Source organism: Epinephelus moara, chromosome 2, assembly GCF_006386435.1.
Source record: "Epinephelus moara isolate mb chromosome 2, YSFRI_EMoa_1.0, whole genome shotgun sequence".
Lineage (NCBI taxonomy): Eukaryota > Metazoa > Chordata > Actinopteri > Perciformes > Serranidae > Epinephelus > Epinephelus moara.
In genome coordinates, this window is record NC_065507.1 from 33,645,608 (window position 1) to 33,659,458 (window position 13,851).

Consider the following 13,851-nt stretch of genomic DNA (forward strand, 5'->3'; position numbering starts at 1 on the left):
CACACACACACACACACACACACATACACACAAGCACATTTTAAATGTTATATCAATTAGATTAATAATACACAACATTTAACTGTTGACAGAGGTCGAATGAGGTTTGAATATTTTTGAGGACATTTAACAAAATATTTTCTGTGCTAAAGGGCCTGGCGGACATATTCATGAAAGGTAAAACACATGCGCACACACACATTTGGAAATGTCAATAACTGTGTGCTGTTCCAGAAACACAGTCCAGGTTACTCAGAATGATCCACAGACTTCATTGTCAAGACTTTTCTGGCAACCTGTCCAGGATCTGCCTCCAGTAATTAGATTTATACAAAGCTAGTTCGAATTAGCAAATACATTTGAGAGAAACATAATGCTGAGCAAATTTCATTTTCTATTAACATAATGAGAAAAGTATCTGGCAAGTTGCAAAATGTTGATACTGAACACATCAGCAAAATGTTCACTGGCAATGTAAAGTTGTTTTCAAAATAGGCAACCTTGCAAAACACTATCCTCTAATAGTGACAACAGCATTATTTTTTTTTACCTTTTTTATTAACATTTAACTGAAATCACGATCTTTTGCTAAAGAAGACTCAAATCCGAAGTTTTGGTACCAAGGTCCTACATCCTTCTTTCGTGACTTGAAAGAAACATTGTCTCTGAACATGATCCAGGCAGCAATCACATTACCATAAAAACATAATAAGAAAGCTGTTTAGTAACATACAAATTAAATTTCTAAGACACAGGGTTGCCACCTTATGTCAGATGGGATCAGCCCGCGTCCACCCACGACCCTGAGTAGAATAAACCTACAAGGATAATTACAGATAATGGATAGATGGGAGGATGAATTGGAAAGTGCACACATCTAAAGCCTTATTTGCATGGGACTAGTATTATTGGGGGCTTGTGATTTAGAAATTACCCCGACACACGTCTGTGTTTCATGCAGTGCTTACACTTTCATTTATAATTGCCACAGCAGCTTCTATAATTTTAGACTGAGAAAGAGGCAGAAACTATCGCAGAGAAAACAGAAAACATAAATATGACCGCAGGGAGACTAATATTATCACACAACCTCTGTGTTTGGTGAAATATTTGCAATGAAATTGTTTCTTGACAAATTACAGACATGGCAGTTTCGCATGGGAATAAGATCACAGACGACCACTGCAATTACTACAAATTACCAGAGGCCCCCAGCTAATACTAGTCCTGTGCAAATAGGTGGTTGATATAACAATATTTAGCAATGTTTGAAAGAGAAGTGAAAATATATTTTATGTTTTTATTTGTAGATTTAGAAAATTTGAGGTAGCTGACCTTTGAAACAAGTTTCAAATGAATGACACAGGCTCAGACTTGTGTACTAAAAGAATGAGCTCATCTGCAGAGATATTGTTTAACTTCTAAGGTTTTACCGTACCTTCAACCCACATTAACTGGCTGTTGCAACGTTGCCTGACTGTGAGTTTGAAGTCGCAATACGCAGTGTTGTGACAGTGCTGAAACTCCAAAAACAGATTCACAGAAAGGGAGTAAAAGCAGCGCACACACATACACAGATTTTGCAGAAACTTTGCAGATACACCAAACACAGCTGGGATTTGACTACAGTTTACTGAAGAGTGACATGCAGAGAGAAGTGTGTGTGTGTGTGTGTGTGTGTGTGTGTGTGTGTGTGTGTGTGTGTGTGTGTGCAACAGGTATAAAGTTAAGAGAGAGCGAGAGAGAAACTTGAACAAGATGTGGATGAGATGAGATGAGACAAAGTCACCAGAGTACCTGAGCTCTGCTCACCACAGCTTCAGATTTACCGACAAGACTGACAGCTGGGGGAGTGGGGACTCAGCCTGAGCTTACTGGAGCCATTACTTTTTAACTTTATTTAGTTTTTTATTTACCCAGAGAGCGAGATGCAGAGTGCAAATGTTCTTTTGTCTTTCAGCACTGTCACACAGATCCTCGGTTGTTGCCCAGTAGAACCACAGGCCTTCATACTGGAATGAAAAGACCAAAACCAACACTGCATTTGTCCTCCCAACAGAGTTATCTGTGTAGTCATAACCTGACAGAGCTTATGTCTGTGTGCCATGAACTCAAATCATCCAAAAGAGGATTAAATCCACACAAAAGATGACACATAACTTGGTAACACTGAACAGAATCAGTGTGAGTCTTTCCTTTCAGCATGTCTAACTACCCCAGCAGTTTGAACACATCTGGGTTCATGAAAATACTCGGTAACATCTGCCGAACATGCGGCTACTCTCCAGAGACAGAAATACAGTGAGATGCAAACTGAAGAGGATTTTGTCTTTAAGTACACCTTATATCACATTAGAGCATTAAGACAACAATAATAACATCATCTAAAACATGCAAAAAAAGAAATAAAAAAAGGCAGATGCACCCAGGTGTTTATATTTCCCCGGGCGTCCAAGCTATGTCGCAATATGACATTAACATAAATGTGTCTATTCAGCTAAAGTTGAAGTACTCAGCAGCTTTATACATCCTAAAAATAATAAGCCACTGTTGATTTATATGGGACTCAAACCCCAGTCTCGTGTGATTGACCCATTCACCCACCTCATCTTATTTATGGACTCTGTTGCTCTTTATACTTCATCATACTAGTTTTAGCCCTTACCATGACCTCTTTTCCTTAATCCTAACCGTAGTGGGATCCATAAGAACATGACGTAGGGATGAATGTAAGTAGCCGAACAGCTGCAGTGTGACTATTCTCTCCAGGGTGAGACTCCAAAAAACAGATCAGTAAAAAAGTTTTTCGTGTTCATAGGAGTAGACCCTCCAGTGCAACTCTATTGCTCTTTCTTTCTTGCTTACAAACTGTAATGCCAAACATAATTGTGCCAGGGCTTCCACTCATGGCCAGAAGCTACTCTGTGTATGCCTCCACCTATGTATTAATGCAATATACAGTTATTTCCTGCTACTGTAGTACAAACACTGCAGCACAGGTAGCACTGCTATAATGTTTTTCTGTCCTCTAAACAGGCTTAAATTAGTTTAGTTTATTTGATATGGACTTCAAGATAGCATAACAACTGTACATTTATGCACATGAACCAGACATGCTGTGTTTAATGTTTGTTGCAAAATGCTAATTTGCAACACCTGTCCACAGGAGGCTTTTTAAAAGTTAAAATAGTGACAACAAAAAAGAAAATACATTCAGAGGTATGTACACAAAGATACATTTGCAAATACCATAAATACAACAACAAATCCATACACAAAAATACATCCACACAAAATACAAAACACTGGTGTGTCTACTGTGGTGTTAAGTGTGAGAACAATGTTGTTTCTCTTTAGCCACGATTTTAATAGCTCTTTTAAAGACAATAAATATTGTGTTGCATTTTCAGTTTAGTTGGTCGACATTTCAGTAGTTTTGCTCCTTTATCAGAGAAGGCTGACTGTCCAAATTAAGTTGTGCATAATGCAATGCAATAATTAGCATTTGGTGAGGCCATGTGTTGACTTCACTGGTGTGCTGGTATCTCGTAACAAATTTGTTCAGCAGCATTGTTTTTTCCATAATTTTTATTGTTAGTCACACAATGGGTTTTATAGTTCATTGTGAGGCTTGTGAGAAGTCTACAGCAGTTCAGATTTGCAGATATTCTGCACTTGTATGTCAAATCTGAGATATTATTTAACTTCTACCTTCTTGAGGCTTGGCACCCAAACAAAAATGATAAGTGACAACCTGTGACCATGACAGAAATGTTTGAGTTTCCTCCTGATAGCCACGAAGGACTGGGATAAATGATATATCAGTCCTGGATCAGGGCTACAACTGATAATTGTTAGAATGCTAAATTGATTGAGGAGAGGATTTTTCTGTCTTCAAGGGAATAAAAACTTCAAATAATCCTGGATTTACTCCAACAAAAGTGTGAATGAGGGCACTTTCACAATTAGAGGAGCAACAAGTTAATGAGGTTAAACATGATAATACATATACAGTCTTCATCACACAGACACACCCACACCCACACAATGCTTGTAGTTTCGTGTAAAACAGAAACTCAAATCAGCTCGCAGACAATTTTCCACTTAATTAACTTCAGTTCAGATTTGCATAAATGTGTTTCATGACGTTCAACTTCAGCTACAATGTTCTCATTAATATGCACAATAACTGCTGCATTTATACTGGGTCAACACAGCGAAACCACCTCTCATCTCTGAGTGGCTCTGGTAATGGAGCTGCTCTGCATTAAAACAAAGGAAGCAGTGAGATGAATGGCTGGTGGCTCCAAACTGTTTAAGAGTAACAGAGGAGGGAGAAGAGAACAAATGAGCCACCTGACCGGATTACATGACAGACTGCTGCACTCTTTACGTGGATGATGATTACCCGCCCCATTATTGCCCTTGTTTTGTATTATCCGGCAGGGAATACCACTGCTTTTCCTGTTATGAAATTATTCGTGCTAGGCGAGTATACATTCTACCCAGAAATTACCCATCATTCATTCATTTAACGTACAATGTGTAGGGTTTAGGGGGATATATTGGCAGAAATGTGATATAATATAACAAGTAAGTTTTCTTTAGTGTATAAATCACCTGAAAATAATAATCGTCTTGTTTTCATTACCTTAGAATGAGCCGTTTATATCTACATGGGGAGCGGATCTTTGTCCATGGAGTCCGACATGTTGTACTGCCATGCTTCTTCAGCAGTTCAGTAATATGGAGGTATTTTTGTGTTTTTTTGTTGCAATCATAAAAAAACTGTTTTGAGAGCATATTTCTTGATCTGCAATCAAAAATCAAGTTTGTAAGTTAAAACGTGTGATCATTTTGCTTATAATTCAGTCCTCTTTGCTTGCAAGTTTAAAACTTTTGCTTGCAGATCAGTCCTCTTTGCTTGCGAGTTAAAGTTTTGCTTGCAAGTTCAACTGCACTTAATGGGCGGGGCCTACGCTGATGGATGAGAGAAGAGTTTCTATTGGTGGGTTTGGCGTGGCTACATACAGAGCGGGCTACACCCACAATTCCCTCTCTCCCACTGGAAACGTTCGACAGTCGGCATTACTGCTACACCCCGGGGCATCGACGGTAGTGACATCGAATAGTTTTGCCCTGGCTAAACAAAAACAATCTACATGCACCAGTTCAAATAAAACATTCTTGCTATTATTAGGCCTAGTCCACACGGACCCGTGTACTTCTGAAACCGTGTATTATTCTATGCGATTTGGCTGTTTGGCCGTACGCAACTGCACTTCTGGGCCCCCGAAACCATGTTTCTTTGAAACCAGAGTCCAGGGTGAAGTTTTTGGAAGACTCCAGTGCCAGCGGTTGCGTGTAGATAGGATAACCGCAGTATTTTATTACCTGTCTCCATTGTTTGACATCAGAGCGACGGTAAATAGCTCTTTTCTAAAAGTTTACTAACTACTAAAATCCCACATCCTGTGTTAAATACAATGTATCTTAACTATATTTACAATGACGCTTGATTCTGCACTATGCACTTAGCCCATATGTGAATGTTTACTGTTGCTATGGCAACAAGTGACAGCTGTGAATGTTTACTGTTGCTATGGCAACAAGTGACAGCTGACGTTAGCAATCGTCCGACAAACAAAAACCCATAAAATTATAATTCAACATATTTAAACAAAATCAACAACAGCTACCAACAGTTACAGTCCTTACAATCTTAGCTAATGTGTTGTCACAGGTTAGATTGTCAAAATTAAAGTTTTAACAGCTTTAATCCCTGAGGAACTACGCTAGCATTAGTGACAGTTGCATCCACTCGTATGCAGTTACCTTACGTTACAGTTCCCTCAAACTATATAAACACATTATCTATTAAGGGTACAGTACTGATAAAATCTGAAGGTGCTTAGGTGACATTTACCCACCTGAAAGAATAAATGAAAACAAACGATGATTTTGCTGGTCTTCAGTAGCTTTACTCTAGGTGTAACTGCCAACTGAAGAACGCAGCGCAAACCAACCGTTTATATACCCAGATTTGCTCTCGTGCCTTTACCCTATATGTCACACTAACTTTATTTGTGAGCGTGCTATCTGCTCTCTTTGGATGGCATATCCAGCTGCTCGACCTAACGACCAGCGAAGGAGGCTGCTCTTGTTGCTAGCTACCCCAACTACACTACCACGAAAGCAGCGACGCTTTGCAAGCGTGCTAGGCTGATGAGTAGAATTTAAGAAACAGGCTAAATGTCATGATGTTGCACACTCTTGTACAGTAGGTGGCAGTATGCACCTTTAAATTGTTTGCAATCCGCCAACCGAGAGAAGAAGAAAAAAAAAATGCTTTGCAAGCTGTCATTCTGATTGAGACTGGCCAATAGAGATGTGTCTTACAGCTTTCAGTTTAGGCCCCGCCCACCAGGTTCAACTTTTTACTCGCAAAACTTTTTGACTTGCAAACGGAAAAAAATGACTCACAAACAAAACCTTAGGATTTGCATTTATAATCAATCATTTTTTACTTGCAATAAAACATTTTTTGATTGCAATATTGATACTGTTGCTCTCAAATATTTTTTTTGATTGCAAAACCTACTCTGTTTGATTGAATAATAAAGAAACAAATGTAGCTCCACGGACAAACAAACCAAACACAGGCTCTAGACAGGGTAATTTGCTTTTTTGAGTTTTCACATCAGCCACCGTAGTTAACAGCCACTTCACAATGAGCCGAACAGTGTGGGAAAACCACCAATTCTTAATGTCAAACTGCTTTATTCAGAGGGGAGGAGACCTCTGTGGATAATTCAGCTCCCAGTAAAAACTTCCTGCACAATGAAATCTGACAGAATTTCATCTGGGAGTTCAGGCCTGGCACATGGGAGTAGTTTCAGCACGTTGCAATCTGCAGTCCTCCCCGCTAAAGGCCACTTAATTCTACACACTGCTCCTTTCAGTAATTTATTTTGCCTCAGTAACATTTACTGATATTCAAGCTCAGTCCTGTATTTATCAGCTGCTGAGATTCACTCCTAGGCAATACACTTGATGTTTGGGTGGTTTGATAAAGCAGTCATACCTTGATAAAATATTTAATACAAATGTATCATTCTGAGAATTTAGGTTTAGTTTGGGTTCATTTTCTACCTCTTGATAAAAACAGACCTTAATCTAGCGAGCCATTTTGTGCAAAAACATTGCAACACAAAGGCTTTTTATGATGTAACTTGAAAACAGTAAAAGCCATATTCAAATTCTGTCTGCTCGCCCTCTAGCTGTCTTGTCTGCTTCTCTGCTCATCAGCATCACTATTAACTTAAAACTGCCGCAATGTGCAGGTTTCAGATGGAAGCTTTTGATTAGTAGGACTTCAGCAGGAGCAGGACATTGTGTGTGAATGAGTTTGACCTCATGTTATTAACCTTTGTTTTCCCAAAGCTTTGTTGCTTTTATAGAGCAAATAGATGTGTTATACAGGTATGTGATATAAACATACATGACAAGCAACTCCATCACTGGCGTAAAGAGTAAATCTGTATATGTAATGCAGTGAAATTTCAATTTATTTTTTTGAATGGGCTAATAGAGAAGAGTCACAATGAGGTAAACTAAGGTGAATTGTGAGCCTCATTTGACATCCATATTAATGGCCCATACATTATTTCTTTTTTTTACATTCTTAACAGTTATTTACATTCACACTGGCTTTTTTAATTTTATTTCATTATAAAGATGAGAGACTCACTTAATGTGGATTTAAATGGTAGATTTAACAGGGCAATCAGTTGTGAATTAATAACAGTGTTATTAAATTCATATATACATGCAAAGACATCAAAGCCCTTTGAACATGTCCCAACAGTCCCTGCTAACACAGACTTCTTGTCTACAGGCTGTAATGTCCTGTAGCATGAAGACCGCGAAACACTGATCAAATGCAGCAGAATGAATCAGTGTTGAAATGAGCAAAATTCAAAAAAGAACACAAAAAATGTTTAGAGACACAGTCTGCAATTTACTTCTGCCTAAGAGACCCTCCATCATGGCTGCCAGAGGCTTCGTTATTTTCTTTCATCACTCACCAACAAATCATTTACTTGATTCAGAACAAAGGATTGGTTTCACTCAGTGTGTAATTATACTGTTTCCTAGGGCCAAAAGACATTGTAGATCTTTGTTTATGAGACTGCTGGTGCAGATACACGTTCAGCATTTAACACTGTCCACCTCCACAAGGCGGAGAATCCTGCAGAGAAGGATGCCATTACAGCATTAGCAACAACTGCCTACACTGAAAAGCAACCCAAAAAAGGAAGACGGACTTATCAAAAATAGTCTAAAAGAGAGTCTGACAATAAACCAAACAAAACGTGTGTTAATATCGGTGAAGTGTTTCAAAGATGGAGAGAAAATGTCGCTAATAGTTTATCCTTCTGCTAACCGGAGTCAAAGGCTCACAGCTGTGGCTTGAAGTTCGCGTTTATATAGCTAATGTTAGCCAGAGCATCGACTCACAGCGTGCCCTCCACCTTACTCCCCGCCACCACAGACCCCCTCCCTTGGAGGAGAGCTGTCAGCAGCTTCAGTCCAAGCTCAGGGGGACTTGACAGCCCTGGCACTGGGTCTGGGGGTTTTGCGCTGGACAAATTTGAGCCCCTGCAGCCGCTGACCGAGGGCTGTCTCCTGAGCTGTAGTCCTATTCGTGGAGTGGCTAACATTAGCTTGCTAATTCTTGTCTCATTTGTGATCTGAAAAACAGAAGATAGCGTGGGGCAAAATCAGTGTTGGGTTATTGTATGAAGCTGTGCATGTGCCCATGGTCGTCTGGTGGGGGGGTTACGACAGAGAGTGGGGGGTGTATTTTCAAATTCTGCCTTCTACAGATTTCTGCCTACCCCAGCTTCAATACAAACTCAACACTTCCTGTATCTGTTTCAAATCAATCTGTGAACAGAATCCCTTTGTTTACTTCTTCATAAGGCTTTTATTGTGAAACACTAGAAGGAGCGTGTTGTGGAAGATCCATTGACTTGCACAGTACTTAAATTCTGACTGCTGCTATCTCATGGTGCTTTTATGTTACTGAAAAGTACTGTTTGGCTGAACCATCAGTGAACGTACACCCACAGTGACTGAAGTACAGTAATCCAGAACAACAACATGTTGAAATTAACATTTTATATGGTTGAGTTTATTAAAATTAAAGCAAAGGAAATTAGCTTTATGCTTAGTTGGCATTCATGTCAGGTACCAGGAGTTATCCACCCTTGTTTTTCTTTTCTTTTCACCCTGCCCGAATTAGGTATCAGCTTTAATTTGTAAGTAATTATTTAAACTTCTTCTGTTTGAACTGATGCCATCTGGGTTAAGATTTAGAGCAGCCAATGAATGATCTCACCAGTGGCCCTTAAAGACTGCGGCAGACTTCCCAAACTCCCTGTTGGCATCCCACTAAAGGACAGAGATTTTCTAAAAGGTAGATCAAATGTGACACTGTTCTCTTCTCCTCATGGTCGTAGTGTTTGTAGACTTTTTTGTTGCTCATTCCTAACAGAGCTAAAAGCTTTGCTGTGTTTACGTGTGGCTCTTACATTTTGCTCTAAAAGCCAAGAAAGTGATCCAAACAAGAGCTTAGTGATTTTAAATCCATTGGTGTGAATCCCAACAGTAGTGTGATTCATAATAATGATGTCTCATCCTACAAGTCTTCTCCAGAATGGAGCCGACCTCTGGCCAAAGTTGTGGTGTCTCATTAAATTAATAATGGCTGCGTTTGTCTCTGTGTGAGTCTGACTCTCCCTACGAGACCGTACTCAGCCTGAGATAATAATTGTGCTGTTGTAAAGGGTCTGATGAGTCAGGTACAGTGTGGTGGGTATTGTGCGTATGTGTATTACTGTGTGTGTCTAAGAGAAGCATGTGTTCATGCATGTGTCTTTATATGCAGTCATGTGTGTGTAATTTTCATGTTAGCTCACTTTTGGGACTCAAGAGTTCCATGTACTCTGCTCTGCTGTGCATGTTAAATGGCCCCTGTTGACTCATTTCTCCCTCTACGGCTTTTTTTAGCAGGTCGATGTTTTTGCTCAATGTAGAGTAGCCTCTGGAGTTACATTAATAATATCCTTCGTTTCCATGAAGAAGATCCTTAAATGTTCCGAAATGTGCAGTGGTGGAAGCAGATCCATTGTTTCAGTAAAAGTACTAATACCACACTGTGAAATGGAGTAAAGAGACAAGATAACAGGTGTGAGATGATGTGGTGTGGGGTGAGGTAAGAGAATTAGCGGAAGAATATTTGTACTCATTTGACAGAGGACCAGGAGACTGTCCTTGGACCCCAGTGAGGAGTGGATGTCTCTGGGTCTGGACTGTTGCAGTGTGCAGCCAGGTGTCTAGCCACTGTCTGGGCTCAGGAGGCATCTCCTGTGAACTTATGAGTACAAACTAAAACATGCAGTAGTGGAAGAAGTACTCAGATCTACTTAAAGGGATAGTGCACCCAAAAATGAAAGTTCAGCCATTATCTACTCACCCATATGCCGAGGGAGGCTCAGGTGAAGTTTTAGAGTCCTCAGATCCCTTGCGGAGATTCCAGGGGAGAGGGTAGCAACACGACTCCACCTAATGGAGGCTTCATTCATTCAAACATTCAAAAACACATAATTGAAACCACAAAATATCTCCATACTGCTCGTCCGTAGTGATCCAAGTGTCCTGAAGCCCCGGCATAAAAAGTTGTTTGGAAAAACGTTATTTGAACTCTGTTTTTAGCCTCAGGGTGGTGCACAGAGAGGGAGTTAGAGCTACAGGCTACAATGAGGCTATTCTGTTGTTTCAATTATGTGTTTTTGGACGTTTGAATCTGGGGCGCCATCAGCCTGCATTAGGTGGAGTTGTGTTGCTACCCCCTCTCCCCTGTGATCTCCGCAAGTGTTGTGAGGACTCTAAAACTTCACCTGAGTGATCCCCCACTTTTTGGAGTGGGGGATCACTGCTCTCTCAGAGGCCCAAAGTGTTCCCCTACTTCTAATTTTACAAATGAAGCACTGGAAAGCATTATGTTGCAGCTGGTAGAGGTGGGGGTCATTATAAACACCATACATACTGCTACATACTTGGATCAGTTGAGTTATCCTTAATGTGCTTGAAAAGTACTGAGCACCAGTGCTTGCACCAGCAATTCAAGCAGTCACTTAGTCCATAAACAGGCCTGCATCGAGTAGTTTTAAATGGCAATTAATTTTTAAATGACTTTTTATTACGGTTCAGAGTTATGTGCATTTGACAGTGTGAACCCATTGGTTGACAATAAGAACTATACACGCAAGTTATTCATTAATGAAAAGTGATAATTGCACACCTGTATTTAGACAGTGCTGAAGGAGAACAAGTATTAAGTCCAAAGGTCAGCTGCTGCACACTATTAAGATACTGTACGCTCTAATAGGACCTAAAATAATAATATATATAGTATGTTATTTATCCTGAACTGATAATTAGTATATCACCACCACTCCTGCTGCCCTCATGAAATATATTTGCCATTTAAGTTTCCTGTTTAGGCATGTTATTTTTATTCACATTGAGTTGGCTTAACAAGCAACTTCATAAAACTAGACTCAAGGACATTACAGTGGAAACATTTTTTAATTTCAGATGATGGGGCGAGTGTTTTTGTCAGCCTTTGGAGGTAAAGTTTATTCTCACTCATTATTTTTAAGTAGCCTCACCTTTCAGTGTTGTTACAGCCAGCTTCACACACACACTACTGCTGATCTTTCAACCAGCGCATAACCCCAGCCCAGTCTAGAGGCCTTAATATTCATAGATATGAAAAGTAGAGTTTGAAATCAAGCTCAGCGTATTTGACCAAGCTTTGGGCAAACTGTAGTAATGAACTGAAGCTGAAAAGAAGCCTGCAGTCTAGATTTTCTAATTGCTCTCATTATGTCAGTGAAAGCCTCAAGGTGCAAACTGTCCTTCACAAATGCCACAATTTGTTAAATATTTGCGTTCCATTTATTTTTTAAAGGAAGCTTTGTGCTCTACATGGTAGATATCTCATTCTGGACAAAAACTATGTTTAGCAGCTATTGTTAGCAGCTGCTGTTGAGGTTAAATTGTTAACAGTTTTTTTGATTTACAATTTTCTTAAGAAATTTGATGGATGAATCCTGTCTTTCTCATTTTCTCTTTCCACTTACTGCCAGGACTGCCGCACAATCTAGGTTAATCTATTCTCCTTAAGTCTGTCAATCAGTCTTCACATTCATCCCCACTTTGTCTTCATTCATCACTCAATTGTCAGTCCGACTCATTATTCTGGTCGAGTCATTCAGGTCATTATTCGGTTTAAGTACACAGTTGGACCTGGTTCTCTGGGCTCCAGCAGAAAAACCTGTGCTGTCAACTCTTTTCTCTTTTGCCTCAGAGCCAGTGGGCTGCTGCCGAGCCTGAGGAGGATTCATGGCTTAATTTCGGTGTGGGCAAAGCGCCAGTGAGATAGCGTGGTTTTATTTAGTGAGTGGAAAAAGAAATAAAGGAAATGAGATCAATTAAGAGATTTAACAGCTGCTGTCTCAGCTGTCGGCAGATGTGATGGAGGGAGAGACAGTGGGGAGAGGTAAAGAAATAGTGGGCTAACTGGTTTCTCTTCACCCCAAACCAGGTGGAGCCATAAGTGTGTTAACGTGAGATAAGAGTGTGACTGGACTCCTTGCTGCTGCAGGAATCAGACCTATGACCTCACGGCTACAGGACAATTTCTGTGATTTTTACTTCTCTTACTCTTTATTCTGCACTTATATTACACAGCTCTGCAGTGGTCTCCATCCATCCATGCCTACATCTCTTCATTCACTCTGCAGTAAAGGCCTCTGTCGTTTTTTTTTTTTTTTTAATCACTCCATTTATGCCTATTCTTTTGCGCTGACTACGGCCAAGTTGGTTGGCTCACACAGCTCTGCTTTATCAGCAGTGGACCATCTGTAAGACCTTCACTGAGGACAGAGGAGAGGAGGCGAGAGGAAGGGAGAGGGATGTAGGGGAGAGGAAAGGGAGGGGAGAGAAAGAGAAGAGGAAAGCAGAGAAATGTGGACTGTAGGAGCTTGGATGTATTGAAGCAATAATCCATGAGAGGCTGTGGTTTACAATGATTTTAGAACAGCTAAGGGGCGGAGTGAGTCACGGATTCAGTTTTCTCCAGTTGTGGACATCCTTAAAAATTGAGGCTTCATTTCCTGTTGCAGAAACTATACTCTAGCGACTTATATAATGGTATTAGTTGGTCTTCTGTGTTGCTTCTGCTGCTTTTCAGTGGCACCAAAAAGAGAGATCACACCACTGCTGTGCTGGTGTTGTCATTGCAATGTGGCAGTAAATTTCAAACTCTGGCTCCACCTTAAAACCCAGATCTTTAAACCCTTCCACTCATCCACATCCCTAATCTAAAACTGCATGTTCAGTGGTCGGGTTCATGCCTTGCTGTCGTGGAACATCCTCTTTTTGCCCTCACTGCTCAAACTTTTGCATAATTGAATGTGGCCGCTTTGCCAAAATCAGCACGGCCTAGTTCTGTTGTGGAGGTTTTGGAAAAAGAAGAAGTGTGACTGTTACAATTTGGTCCATCCTGGCATCACTTCTCATCTTAGAGCATGCTGGATAAACTGAGTTTAATCGTGTTAAATGCTCTGAGACAATGCGTATTCATTTAAATGCATTTCAAACGAGTCATCGCAGTGCATTTGAACAACAGTGTTTTGTACTGAGCACAGTTAGCAGGTATTTGAATGCTGGAGGAAATTCGTGTGATCACAGATTCAAAACAAAACAAGAAAAAAAGGG